The 14,720-nt window shown below is 45.0% G+C and overlaps 1 long non-coding RNA gene across 1 annotated transcript in view; it reads right to left on the reverse strand.

The window, feature by feature from the left end:
• LOC139059603 (uncharacterized) overlaps positions 1-10,405 on the reverse strand; it is a 42,937-nt gene extending 32,532 nt beyond the window's left edge. Inside the window, exons 1-2 of the long non-coding RNA XR_011514232.1 lie at positions 10,284-10,405; positions 9,595-9,622 (exon numbers count right to left, since the gene is read on the reverse strand). This is a non-coding gene — a long non-coding RNA (uncharacterized lncRNA). The remainder of the gene's footprint in view (positions 1-9,594; positions 9,623-10,283) is intronic.
• Positions 10,406-14,720: the final 4,315 nt, after the last annotated feature.

Raw genomic sequence — 14,720 nt, forward strand, 5'->3', positions numbered from 1 at the left:
TTATGAAATCCGTATAGAGAGAATGAGTGTACTCTACTGATTTCTGGATAATTGGACTGATGGCATGGATGTGATCCATTGTAGAGTATTCCTTCCTGAATCCGGCCTGTTCCCTTGGTTGACTAATGTCCAGTGTTGCCCTTATTCTATTGGAGATTACATTAGTGAATATTTTATATAATACTGGGAGTAACCTAATGGGCCCATAATTTTCAATTCTTCAACGTCTTCCTCTTTGGAGTTTAGTATATTGTTTGCATTTTTCCAGTTTTCTAGGAAATTTCCAGTCGATAAAAACAATTCTATCCACCAGTAGGGGCAGCTGCCATGGATCTCAGAAGGTTGGCGAGGTCAGAGTTGTTATTGTGCGACGAGTTGGGAGTTGAGGAGGACGAAAAGATGAAAAAGCCAGCTGTCGAACAAACAATTCAAGATAGTGGCAATGATGATGAAAGCATTAAGATTGCTTGGAAGCTGGGACAAGGAACACAGGAGCATGAGCGTCATGAACGTGAGAGTGAGCGTGAGCGTCAGCGAGAACGGGAAAAGCACGATAGAGAGATGGCAGAGCTACAGGTTGAACTTCCGAAATTGCGCCCAGCGACGGGCAGTGAAGGAGACAACCATAGCAGATCAAGCGAGGTCGATCCGTGGCAGATTGACCAGTGAATGAAACCGTACAAGGTTTTAGATGTCATTTCCTTATTCTTGGTTGATTTCGAGAGAACTTGTGCAAGTGTACTTGCGCTCAGAAATACATAGCTTTCATTGATTACGAGAAAGCGTTTGATTCAGTCGAAACCTAAGCAGTCATGGAAGCATTGCGGAATCAGGATGTAGATGGGCCGTACGTAAAAATGACGAAAGATATCTATAGTGGCTCTACAGCCACCGTAGTCCTCCATAAAGAAAGCTACAAAATCCCAATAAAGAGAGCCGTCAGGCAGGGAGATACGATCTCTCCAGTGCTATTCACAGCGTGTTTACAGGAGGTATTCAGAGACCTGGATTGGAAAGAATTGGGGATAAGAGTTAATGGAGAATATCTTAGTAACTTGCGAGTCGCTGATGATATTGCCATGCTTAGTAACTCAGCGGCCCAACTGCAGTGCATGCTCACTGACCTGGAGAGGCAAAGCCGAAGGGTGGGTCCAAAAATTAATCTGCAGAAAACTAAAGTAATGTTTAACAGTCTCGGAAGAGAACAGTAGTTTACGGTAGGTAGCGAGGCACTGGAAGCGGTAAGGGAATACATCTACTTAGGACAGGTAGTGACTGCGGATCCGGATCATGAGACTGAAATAATCGGAAGAATAAGAATGGGCTGGGGTGCGTTTGGCAGGCATTCTCAGATCATGAACAGCAGGTTGCCATTATCCCTCAAGAGAAAAGTATATAACAGCTGTGTCTTACCACTACTCACGTACGGGGCAGAAACCTGGAGGCTTACGAAAAGGGTTCTACTTAAATTGAGGACGATGCAACGAGCTATAGAAAGAAGAATGATAGGTGTAACGTTAAGGGATAAGAAAAGAGCAGATTGGATGAGGGAACAAACGCGAGTTAATGATATTTTAGTTGAAATCAAGCAAAAGAAATGGGCATGGCCAGGACATGTAATGAGGAGCGAAGATAACGAATGGTCATTAAGGGTTGCGGAGTTCATTCCAAGTGAAAGGAAGCGTAGCAGACGGCGGCAGTAAGTTAGGTGGGCGGATGAGATTAAGAAGTTTGCAAGGACAACATGGCCACAATTAGCAAATGACCACGGTAGTTGGAGAAGGAGTTGGAGACGCCTTTGCCCTGCAGTGGGCGTAACCAGGCTGATGATGATGATGATGATGAATTTCGCTCAGGGCACCTGGTCACAGTGTTTGGGGACTTTGGTGTCTTGTGAGGCAGCGAACGTAGTCACAAGATTAACGGCGAATGATGCGGAAGTCTGCGCGAAACTAAAGGCAGCGCTGCTGAGGAAGTACCGAATTTCTCCGGGAGCATTTGGGCAGTGATTCAGAGAGGCAAGCGAAAAGAGCGACGGGGGCTGCGCCGAGTTTGCGTACAGTTTGAAAACAAACCTCGTTGAGTGGCTTAAGGGTGCTGAAGTCTATGAAAGTAGAGACAAAATTATAGAGTGTATTTGTCTGGAACAATTCCACCGCAGCATTCCACAGTCAGTGAGGTCTTGGGTGCAGGATGGAAATGCCGTAGACACTGTAGAAGAGGCGCTTCGGCTAGCTGAGGAATGCGTGATGCGACTGAAGCTCACTACCGAAGAGGATAGCGTTCAAATGGAAGGGATAATCCGAGAAGGTATATCCACCCCAAAAACAGACACGGGTAAAATCTACCAAGAGGGCCGAGACGATGAAAACAACTCAGGAAGCGAACAACGATAAAGGAGCTAGCAGCTCTCCGGAGGAAGGTTCGAAGAAGGTTCGAGAAGAGGCAACCGGCCCGATGTTATCAGTGCCAGGGCCTCGGTTACTATGACTCGGATTGCAAAAAAAAAAGCCGGTAGTGCTTTCCTACGGTGGCGGAAGCGACGAAAGCATGGAGCTTCTCTGCCATACTTCCTGGAGCTACGGATTAGCGGAAAAACCTGTAAGGTAATAAGGGACAGTGGAGCAACCATAGACCTAGTTCACCCTTTTTTTGTAAACGCCGACTGTGGCGACGAATGCGGAGGGCATATTAACTCCGCCAGATCGGCAACGCCAACTGCATTCCTGTATATTTTGATGTGCCTGCTGACTCAGCAGTGGAGTCGACTGTGACCAAACAAGTTCGTCTGCTTTCGTCCATCAATGAAAAGACATGGGTAATGGCAATGCGGTCCTGTGCAGCAGGTGGTCACAAGTTTGCGCCCTTTCTTATTTTTAAGCGCAAGACTCTCTCAAAAGCTGCGAACTTTCGCGAGGTGTCATAATGCGCGCCTACGAGAAAGGTTGGATGGACGCTAACCTCGTCCTTGACTGGATAGAATGTGGGGCGCACGAGGCCTGGTGCCAGCTTAGCGCTCCTCTCCATGCTTATGCTTGAGGTCCTTAAGTGCCACCCGGACATGCATGCCGAGGACAAGCTCACAGCTTGCCACACAGACCTGGTGGTAACACCGGGCGGGATGACTTCCCAGCTGCAGCCAGTAGACGTCTGTATTACAAGCCTGTCAAGGAGCGCATTCGGGCACGTCGTAATGAGTGACTGATGAATGGATGTCATGCATTCACGATCGAAGAAGTGTCAAGGTATGCGGTGGAAGCTTAGATTGGGATTCCACCGGCTGTGGCCGTAATATTTATAGAAAAATGCGGCATTTGAAACGCGGTGGACGGCACTGAAAACGAGATGCTTTGGTCCGAAAGTCAAAGAGAGCTTTCCGAGAGCGATAATGAATGAAAAACAGGCCTAATAAACAAGTTTTTCGTTGATGAAAACATAAAATTCTTCAGACTTTGCTTTCGGCCAGGGAAGTCGCTTGCGCATTAGAATAGGGGTTCAGAATGTTTTAGGCGCAAGCCAAAGGAAGCGAGAGCCGGAAGACGAAGGCGCCTGGAGATGGAGAATTTCGCGCCGGAAAAAGTATGAAAATGGCTGGATGGATGGATGTTATGAGCGTCCTATTTGGAATGGGGGGGTGTGTTGCACCAACAAGCTCTTGCTATTATACTGCCTAAAGTCCTACCTAGGTTAAAAAAGACAAAGAAGAAAAGAAAACCCTATGAACTCCCTCAACCAAATGTTCTGATCCCCTATTGTGAATTTTGCTTTTGTACGTCACCGTTTTTGGTCGTTTCCCTACTTTTCTCTCACCAATCCTCAAATCGCCTCTTACTAATCCCTATTGCGGAAATGTTTACTTTTCCACTGCTTTCGCTGAATCCAGTGGCTTCAAGGAGGCCAGTAGTGCCTAAATCGACCGCAGGGCAGACGTCTTCACGTTCTAATAAAACGTTCTCCATAGATTCCCTAGCTTTACCGCAGCAAGCACATGGTTCTTCTTCCTTCTTATATATCGCTTTATAGGTGCGTGTTCTAAGGCATACCGATTTCGCTTCGAAAAGTAATGAGCTTCCCTTTGCGCTCTCATAAATTATTTTTCCCTGATTTCATTTTTTCCTTTTAAGTAGTTACTCATGGCACGTTTCTTTTCCATTGGCGCCACCCACGTGATTATTTCAGCCTCTTTGACTTTCAGCTTCACGTTTTTGTTGCTGTGTTGCCCACCCTACAGGCCGCACACTTGCTTGTAAGCTTTCTAGTTCTTTCCCTCCTCTGTGAATTAATGTTTTTTTTCTGTACAGATACCTGAGCACTCTCCCAGACCATTTACTTTCTTCCATATTCCTGAGTCATTCTTCATACACAATTTTATTACGAGCTTCCATTACTCCAAAAATAGTCCAGCCCATATCACCCTGCACAGCTTTATTTGTAGTCTTCTTCTGAGCGCCCAATGCGAGGCATCCCGCTGACCTTTGGTTGCCATCGAGTCCTGATTGTACCCCTGATTTAAAGCAAACAACATCATTTCCGAAAGTAAGTCCTGGAACCATTACACCTTTCCACATACCTCGGAGCATCTCGTACCTATTGTATCCCCATAGGGCTCTGTGCTTCATTATGGCGGCATTTCTCTTCCTCTTCACTGTTATTGTTTTTTCATGTGTTTTCATATGCCTATTGTCTTCGTTTATACATACAGCAAGGTATTTATGTTCTGTTACCCGAGGTATTTCCTGGCCCTGTATTGCCACTGTTTGTTCACTGTTTTCCTTGAATACCATAACACCTGATTCTCTAACACTAAATTTCAAACCAAAATTTTTGCCTTCCTGTGCACAGATATTAGCCAGACGCTGCAAATCACTTTGCTTGTTAGGTAGCGACACAATGTCGCTCGCACAAAATAAACCTGGAAGCTGCTGCTCTACTACTGTAACGGCTTGTTTGTATGAGAGATTAAACCCAATATTACTTCATTTTAGCACCCTCTCTATCCTCACCATGTACATCATAAACTGCAGCGGGGATAAAGGGCACCCCTGCCTCAGTCCCTTTTTTACATTAACTTTCTCCTCCCTCCACATCCTTTCCAATCTAACACAAACGGTATTTTCTAGGTAAATCTCTCTTAAAAGCTGTAGACAATCGTCCCCTAAAACTTCCCCTTCCAGAATATTCCACAAAATGTAGCCGTCTACGTTGTCATGGGCTTCTGCAATGTCTAAACAGGCCACATATAACGGTCTCATTTCTACTTTTGATATTTAAACACACTGAGTAAGAACAAATAAGTTATCATCTAAACGCCTACCTATTCTGCAGCCATTCTGAAGTTCTCTCAAAATACCATTTCTCTCTGCCCATGCTTGCAGCTTTAAGTTGATTGCCTGCATTGCTAGCCTGTAAATTACCGAAGTAATGGTCAACGGTCTATACGATTGAATTCCATCTTTCTCCCCCTTACCTTTATAAATTAAATTCATTCTGCTTTGTCGCCAACTGTCTTGTATTCGTCTATCTTTTAAAGTTTTTTTCCACTGCTTTTAACAGAGCTTGCTTACTTTTCGGTCCTAGTTCAATAATCCGCCTAACGGGAACCTCGTACAGCCCTGTGGCTGTGCGCTTAGGAATTTTCTATGTGGCTTTCTTCCAGTTGAAATTTGTCAGCACCAGCTCCTTTCTCACCTGGGTCTCTTTCATGCTTTTTTTTCTTCAAATGCAACCTCGTCATTGCTTTGGAGAAATACGGTTGTTATTTTTTGGATGTAATTTCTTGCCGCTTCTTCTTCCAGTCTGTTTCCATCTTCATCTAGGATATGTTGTATTGCTGTTGACTTCCTGCCTAATTATCTTATGTGGTTCCAAAATATTCTAGTTGCGGCCTTCTTTTAAGTTCTAGTTGCAGCCATTCTAGTTGCAGCCATCTTTAGGTTCTCCCGAAATGCCATTATTCTCTGCCCGTACTTGCAGGTTTAACATAATTGCCTGCATGGCTAACCTGTATACTACCTATGTAATGGTCAACGGTCTATACAAGTGAATTCTATGTTTCTCCCCCTTACAAGTATACATTAAATTCATTCTACTTTGTCGCCAAATGTTGTTGTATTGTTCCAGAATTCCTGCATATTAAGTTTATGTGGTTCCAAAATATTCTAGGTGCTGCATTCTTTTTCTCACGTATGTCTGACAACCAACGTTCGTCTTCACTTTATATCTTTGCTTGCACCAGTATTTGAACCATCGACTTTCTCTCTCTGTATATTTCCCATTTACTGGCTATTTCATCCTGCGCCAACTGCGCTTTCTTTGCCTGCCTGTGCCCCGGGATGCTTTCTGTCGTTCGGCGATCGCTTCCCGTATCTCCCTGTTCCACCAGCCTCTCTATTTCTTTTTTTCTTTGCAACAATTATGTTGTTTCTCTTTCCGTATTTCTGTCGTTATTACACTTAGAAGTACACTATATTCGCAGTCTTTATTTGGCCGTTTGCCAAGTTTTTCCTCGACTCTAGTGACTATATTTGTTATTTGTTCAATGTTCAAATTTGGACTGGCCATTTTGCACTCCTTGCTCTCTTTCCCAAATACATATCCCATTTTCAAAATGATGCGTTGATCGTCACTCCCTATGCTGCTATACCCTTCTTCAACAATGCCCATTTCTCTGAAGTTATCATGAATTCCTTTTGTCATCAGACAGTAATCAATAGTTGATTGCCAGTTTACCACTGCTCACGTGATCTGCCCTTCACACTTACGTCCTGTATTCACGATAACGAGGTTATGTTGATCACAAAGGCCTAGCATTGAATTCCCATTGTTGTCGGTATATCCATTTAAATCCTGTATGTGGGCATTCATGTCAGCTAATAGGGTAATTTCAGCACCATTCCCGAAACCGTTAATATCAGCACTTGGGCATTCAACTAACTCTTCATTCTTCTCTGTGAAATTTTTCCAGGTCCACAAGTACGTCACCCATAGCCAAGTTTTCTTCCCCACTTATTGTACCTGATAACCGCAGATGCTCTTGATATTTTGAATTTACTCTTTTCCATTTGGCTCCATGATGAGTCAGCATTCCGATTACCCTTCCCTTTTTTTCCGACTTAGCTCTGTTGCACTCTTCCCAAACATAATTCTCAATTTCTGGCGGCTCTTCCAAGTCTCTAAGGTGCGCTTCTGTAACCTCATACACCTCTATTTGTTCTCTACTTAACTGCTCCTCAATCTCTGCGCGGCAAGAAGTGCGGCAAAGCAACACCACCTGGAGGAAAGTGTAAGTGGTGTTCAGCGAAACGGTGAAGGAGACCGGAGGTGGAGATAATACCCTTTAAACTTCGTAAAATAGCGGCACTCTTCTCCTCCGCCTTCAGTCTTCCTCGTTTCTTCTCTTTTTCACGCTCCTTCCTCGGCCGTGGCACCGAGTACATCGCTCAAGCGTTGCACATGACCTTTCGCAGAGTGAATGCACGCATAGCAAGGCTTTAAACATTCGCACTGACTTTCTAGCTCGGAGTAACTTCGTGTGGAGCATAGAATTTCTAGGCGGACGGTTATACAAATTCAGTGACGGCAACTTTTTCCTGTTTTGATAACTATTTTTCTAAAGTATCTGAACGAGCGCTAAAGCTGTGCCATGACGACTCCGAATGTATCGCGTGCGCTACAATTAGGCGCGCAACATTTATCAAACGCGTGTCGCAAGATCGTCTTGCGAATGATTGTAAATAACACGTTTACAATCGAATACCAACATCCTGACATCCAGCAAGCCCTCAGTGGCCTGAATAACCTGTGGCGTCCTTACCATGTGAATTCGCGGCGTGTATAAGCTATGACGTACAAAGGCTGACAGAGGGCACGAACGATCGCGGCCCTTAAGATTCGAAAGAGTGTTACAAGTCACAATGCCGCCAACGAGCGTGCTTGCCAATCTTCTAAGCACGCGCAAAAACTGAGAGTGGCAGCTGGTGCATATTACGTTTCTCCCGCCTCAACGTCGACTGAAATAGCATGGCCGATCATCGAGTCGGGGCTCCTCGTACATGGGAAATGAGAGGAGTTTTTTACCATTTGTTCGCGAAGCGCGAGCGCGATAGCAGCGCTTCACTCAATCTCAAACCAGAGTACAGGCTTGTGTAAATTTTTTCAGGTTAGTCACTCATAGCCCTAGCGCTCGTCGCGGTGCCGAACGCTGCGATCGTGATCAGCGACTCGCAGGCGGCAATCCGCGGCTTCGCGCGCGGTCGTGTCTCGCGGGAAGCGGCCCGCATACTCCGAATTTCTGACGACGGGGACTCGTCTTCGCCTTCGCAACCCCAAAATTCTACGGTCTTCCTCCTCTGGACCCCGGCACACACCGATGTTCCGCTAGCGGGAAACGAGGCGGCCCACGCCACGGCTCGAGGTCTCACACGCCGAGCCGCCGCTGATTATGTGGCCGCCTCCGCCCCCGAGAGCGGGGCATCGGATCTGCCGGATCGGGACACTATAACAGAAACACAGCAACAAGAAACACACTGGGCGTGGGGCGATCGCCTAACCACGTTCAGAGACCTCACCCAACACTACAGACTCGAAAGACGTAAATTCCCGCCACCACACGATAAACTGAACAGGAACGAGGCCGTGACGTTACGCTTGCTCCAGACACACACCTACCCTAGCCCCGCTATCTTACACCACTGCTATCCGCGTTTGTACCCAACAGACGCGTGTAAAACATGCGGACGCAGAGCAACGCTGCGACACATGCTCTGGGAGTGTACCGGCAACAACGGTAATCAAAGCAGCTCCGTTGGCGACGCGTCCATAATCGCGGCTGTTGCCAGAGTAGAAGGCTCGAGCTCCGTTCTTCCCGACGCCGCCCCGGATGCGGGAGCCGCCGGGGACCTTCTCCGTAGGCGTCGCCGCCGCTGGGAGGCGGCTATCAGAAGTTCAGAGCTGGCAGACCAGCTCTGGGCCGTCCGGCAAGCCGAAGATGCCGCTCGAGTCCAAGAACTTCGAGCCGTCACCTGAGGCCACCACATCAAGAACTGCCGGACTATTCTTTACTAAAGTTTCTTCTTCTTCTTCTTCTTCTTAGTCACTCATCAGGAATAACTCTTTATCGTGGGTTAGCTCGTCCGTTCACTAAGTGACGTACTTGTCACGAACCGAGTTGAACAAAGGCGCGTGCAATGAGGATGGTTGCACTCGCTCCGGAGTAAAATTTGCGAGATCTGACTTCACATAGGGAAGTGATGACCGCGCAAAGAATTGCCGCGCTATGACGAGGCCGAAATTGCGGTAAGTAAAATTATGTTTTTTAGAGGTCGAAATGATATGAAACAGCATTCCAGTTGCAAGCTAGTTCATAGTTTATTTTCAGCATAGATGAATTACAGGTTTGCTTTTCTAGTCACAAGTCCGTGTCCATTATTGCGCTTTGAAACAGACATTCTTCGCATGCATGAGTTTAAACAAGAGCATAATGCAGTTTTATAGGTTAAATTAATCACATTCAATGCAGAGATGAATTCATTTAAGCCACAATAGACAACCGCTAAATATTACTGAAACAAATAAAAATAACCCAGTTGAACTTACGGCAAACATCCATATTTGAAGAAGGTACCTATATTAGGAAAAATGTAAGGTGTTTCTTTATTAATTCAAGGTGGCATATATTCAGCGAGTTCGACTAGACACTATCTGCAACATAAATCAAAACAGGTACTTAATCACAAGCCAAGTATAATCAGAGGAAAAATTACAGTAAATAATCAATAGAAAGAGAAATTAATTAAAGTGAACTATAAAAGATTCTTAGAGCGAGACGCAACCTAAAAAAACTAGGCGACCTTAACTAAACTGTTCTCACTTAACGCCGTTTGTCGCCACTTGCTTTCCCACACTGCGACAGCTACACATTCAAGTTTTAAATATTTGGAGTTACACGCTCCTTTTCTTTCTTCAAAGTAATGTGTAACCGTGTCCTGAAAAACACATTCAACAGCTTCCTCTCAACATCGTGACAACACAGACAGCAGTTTACCACAGCAGAGGCCTTTAGGTGTGCAAGAGTAACTTTTTTATGCAGAAGGCCTCGGCTGTTTGCACAAAGCAAACCCTCTGCAGCTTCCAATAAATTTAAAACTGCTGGCGAAGGCATCACGAGAAAAATGGAGCTCGTGTAGGACTTCATCTGTGTCAGCATACTAGCACTGTTTGACTGTATTACTGCCTTGCACTGGCTACAGTACACTGTGCTTTTCAGCACATTGTTCACAACGTACCTAGGCAGGTAGTCTAATGATTCTTGCTCTGCATTGCCCAGTGCAAGAATGTCGTCAGGAAGGGTGATGAAGTGTGCGTCTTCTGTCTTCGAATTGGCCTTTCCATCTGTTTTGTCCGGACCTGCCAGGAAGAATCAGTCATCACTGGCATAGCTATTGTATTTGCTATGTCTTTAAAACTGTGTCATTGTGGCAGGTTGAATGACACAGCAAAATTCAGGGGACCTGGGCACTGTTTCTTTAGTGCAATATGGAAAACAGGTATTTTTAATGCGTCTTGCCCGTCTCCACAAAGAAGTACATAGAAAAAGTTCTTTTGGCTCAAGTAGTATTCGTGCGATTCGAGTGCAACTGTTGTCGCTAGTACTACTCCTGTCTGTACCGGCTACCAAGTATTTCTGTTGGCACTGCCAATTGCACTCTTCAAAATAAATCAATAACAGCATTAAGCAACGCAACTGTCTCACCGTACTTTTCCTCATCAAGCTAGCTGATGGAAAGCTCTGTTGTTCTCGATGTCATTAACTTATACCACCTGAAAACAGTTTGAAACAACCAACCAGTTGTGAGAGCTTCCACGGGTGAGTCTCCTTTCTGAACTGGGAAATGATTTGAATCGCAGTGTCGTAGTTAAAAAATGAATAGGCAAGGCTTACTGTCAGTTTTCTTAAATCTCCAGGATTAAGCGAGCTGGCTTCAAGTGAGGTGCAAGACTAAAATCAAGCTCGGCATCAAGTTTTACAAGCACGTTTATGTGCTAAATCTTAACCTCATTAAACGACAAGTTATGGTCCGGTTCAATATCACTTCGCCAAAAGAATGACTGACCTCTTGTAAAGTGGTTGCGAACATTCTTTTAGATATGCACTACGTCGGCAACGAAATAGAACCTTCGACTTGTATCGCAGGGGTGCAGGAACGAGATGGAGGTTTTGCAGTACTTGCCAACAATTATCCCTAATTCCCTCCAAACACCTTGGTTGCACTTCCCATATAGGTGACCACCACATCCACGTGGATGAAAATATTTTCAGTGTTGAATTACTTTTAAGATTATATTCTTAATAGCACCAGAACTAAAGGAATTCTCTGTCAAACGATATGCCACAGTCTGCTTTCAGCGTGTGGTCACACCACCTAATATCAGAACTAGTGCATGCGTAGCCAAGGCATCCTATGGCAGTGCCCCATCAGCTAACGGTTGGATAGGGCTGCCATTTACGAGGACGGTTGAGTAATCAAGAGCTAGACCTGGTGTGATTTGATTCTCGTCCAGCATTGTGACTGTGTCCCACTGGTGGTCATACATAAGCTTAACCTGGAGAATGAAGGCCGATAGGTAGAACATGCCACGTTTATCTATCATGAACATTGTTATACACAATTTAAGAGCAAGACACTGCAGAATGTTATGCAGGACGCCTGGAGAATATATGTTCTTTTCCAAGTGCCTCCGTAGGGTGCGCTCAGAGGGAGCCATGTTCTAAGTTCCTTTACAACAGCATATCCATGGGCATCACAAGACAGCCTAACCTTAAGGGCTTTTTGAACTGTTGGAGACCAACGCGTGCCTCTCGCCGATGACTTTTCCATGCACTGGAGCTGATCACAAGCTACAAAGTGATTACGTTGTTTCTTGAGGTTCATATGTTCTAGGACAGCTTTATTTTTCATTCGCTGTGTAAGCGTCAGGCTCCTCTTTGTACTTTGCAGCAGGTTTTCTAATTGCCGTACACTCTCGTGTAGAGCAGTTACAGCTTCCGGAGAAATGTGCTGGCCCTCTGGAGGAACTCGTACAGGTAGACTGTCAGTCATGCCATTTGATAGAGCTGTAAATGAGACATCGGTTAGATATCACCAGCGTGGAAGAAAAACAACACGGGAGCGAGGCTTACCGACGGAAGAATTGGCAATTTCAGCGCCCAGTTTTCTTAACATCTTAAAACTACGACGCTCCCCGTGAGAAGATTGAAAAGTAGACACAACACTCGGTGCAACTGCGAATAGGAATGCATAATAAAATCAGCGTGCTGGCTATTCATGGTAGGGATGCAAATTTTGAATAACACAACTTACAGCTGCTATTACACATTGTTGCCTGTGAATCATCTTGGTTCTTGATACCTGCGCAGGTGAAAGATGCCGTTGACAGAGAAGGCTTGGAGTTTAAGTGTAGCTATAGAAAGGTTGCACGACACAACAGTGAGAATTTCTCCACAACATCAGTCCCAGCTTTCAGCAAGAGGTAAGCCCCCGCACTCTTACACATTTGTAGAGCTGCACAAGACAAAAATAAATGTTTCCTAGATACTGCACGCCGCTATACTGCTACAATGCTTTCAGAGAACATGTAGCACATGCCCTGTGAATGGCAACTAAACATAGGCACTGAAAAACGCAGGAATAGCTAAAAGTGAGAAACAAACAGTAAGCTATGTGAAGCAGGTTTTCAGAAAGGTCAGTGCCTGATGACACCTGCTTGAAGAAGCATTATGTTCAGTGCGTTCAGGCAGATCCTCATCCAGGACATCTGGGCTCTTTGGACCGCTGGTTAGCGCGGTTCCGTAGATAGAACAGCGGAGGGATAGCGCATGAGTGTACGGAATCACCACATCAAAGCAAATATCCACTGACACTCACTGCCAACAAGAAATGTGGTAGTTACAGAGAGCTGCGTCTTATGAAAACACCTGTGGACCTGTAATGTTGCCATGAATCCAGAAAGTCCAATGGCTTGTGCAGTTCTACTGCAGCGATATTGTAACAAACTTGCAAAGAAATGTTTCATATGGTGTTATTGCTACCAACTACAAAGCAATATAGAAGCATCTACTTTTTTAAATTAATTACATACAACTGCTATGACAGGTGGCAGCTGCAGAGCAGGGCTTGTACTGTAAATCTGAACTTTTGCAAGATGCTGCTGACAGAGAAAAGCATGCCACACAAATGATAAGCCAGACATGCACATAACATAAATGACAACTGATATTCAAGATGAGCCGCAGCTATCTGTAGGAGGCACGTACCCATACTGTTAGCATTGGTTTCGCGAGCAGCATTTAGCATAAAAAATGAATGGAGCAGAGCAATTGGTGCCCTTGTTACGAATGCGTTAATTCAAGTGTCGTGCATACCCAGCCAATTGTAGCCACATATTTTATTGTCGTTGTCAGTCGAGGCGGCTGGGAATAGAAAACATTACGCAAGATCTTCAAGTGAGCAAGACAATAGATATGCGATTTTTATTAACCGCAATGAAGTTGAAATGTTGGCTCGGGAAAAGGTGCACAAAGTCAATCCAAGAAACTAACAACTCACATTCAGTATCAGCCATAGTTTTGAACGGGGGACTTGAGCCCGTGTCTTGTACTGAGCTTCGCAGGCGTGCATATGATTGATTGAGTAATTAAACAGAGCAATGATGCCCAATTGTTTCCAAGAAAGTTGCCGTGCCTACTGCGCAAGAAGAGCCCTAGCACTTCATGGCTGACTTCTGCAGTTGAAAATGCCTGAAAATATATTGTTTGGTAAAATGCGCAGAATGTTAAAAAGCTAAAAATAGGCTTTCGTTGAATCCACACGTCATGGCTATGATGAAGAAATACATTTCAATGGAGGGGCCTTTGAAAATTTACATTGCTCGGCAGTAGGGCAGTAAAGAAATGTGTTGACCATGAAACCAAATTTGTAGCGGTGCAGCAAAACGAACAGGGTAAAATGATGACAGTAGTTTTTTTTAGGGATTACCTCTGTTGCATTGCAAAAGGGGCTTTCTTTGCTTTGGCAACTTCTGGTCTATGAATCTGTTTGGCACAACATTAGGTCGTAACTTCTTAATTCCGAACTTGCGCGAAAATGCAACTCTGAATGGTCCTCGGTGAAGTGGTCCTAAGACAGGTATTTTCAGTTAGACTGCGTCGAATATAATTCGGCTGATAGTAGCTACTTGCGTAGCACTTCGGAGTGAACGAAACCGCGAGTGCAAGACAGTGACTCACCCACTAGAAGTGACAGATTAAAAAATAGGCTGACAACATTGGGAATGTTTGCCAAAATAACAGTAACCGAAACCTTCGGGAAAGCTGTTCATTTTATAAAAGAAATGACGCGCTTGAAGGCATGCATTTGTTGCAGTCATTGATATTTGGGCACCATTTTTTTGTCTCGTTACGTAATTAAACTCGTCAGCTTAAGTGCCCTACAGCAAGTGCGTCTCAGAGACGTAGTGGTTGTAGGAATTAATAGTGGAACGAACGAGCAAGCGAATGAATAAACGACAGTGCGAACGAGCGAGCATGAACGACGACTAAATCAGCTAGGGAACGAGCGGGCGACAACACAATTTCTTTGCGAGTGCGGCACCACCGCATCTTAACCTTCGCACACTTTAACGCTGACGCGAGTTAGCACGTACATCTCGATGACCTAAGATGT

The sequence above is a fragment of the Dermacentor albipictus genome, chromosome 4, assembly GCF_038994185.2.
Source record: "Dermacentor albipictus isolate Rhodes 1998 colony chromosome 4, USDA_Dalb.pri_finalv2, whole genome shotgun sequence".
Lineage (NCBI taxonomy): Eukaryota > Metazoa > Arthropoda > Arachnida > Ixodida > Ixodidae > Dermacentor > Dermacentor albipictus.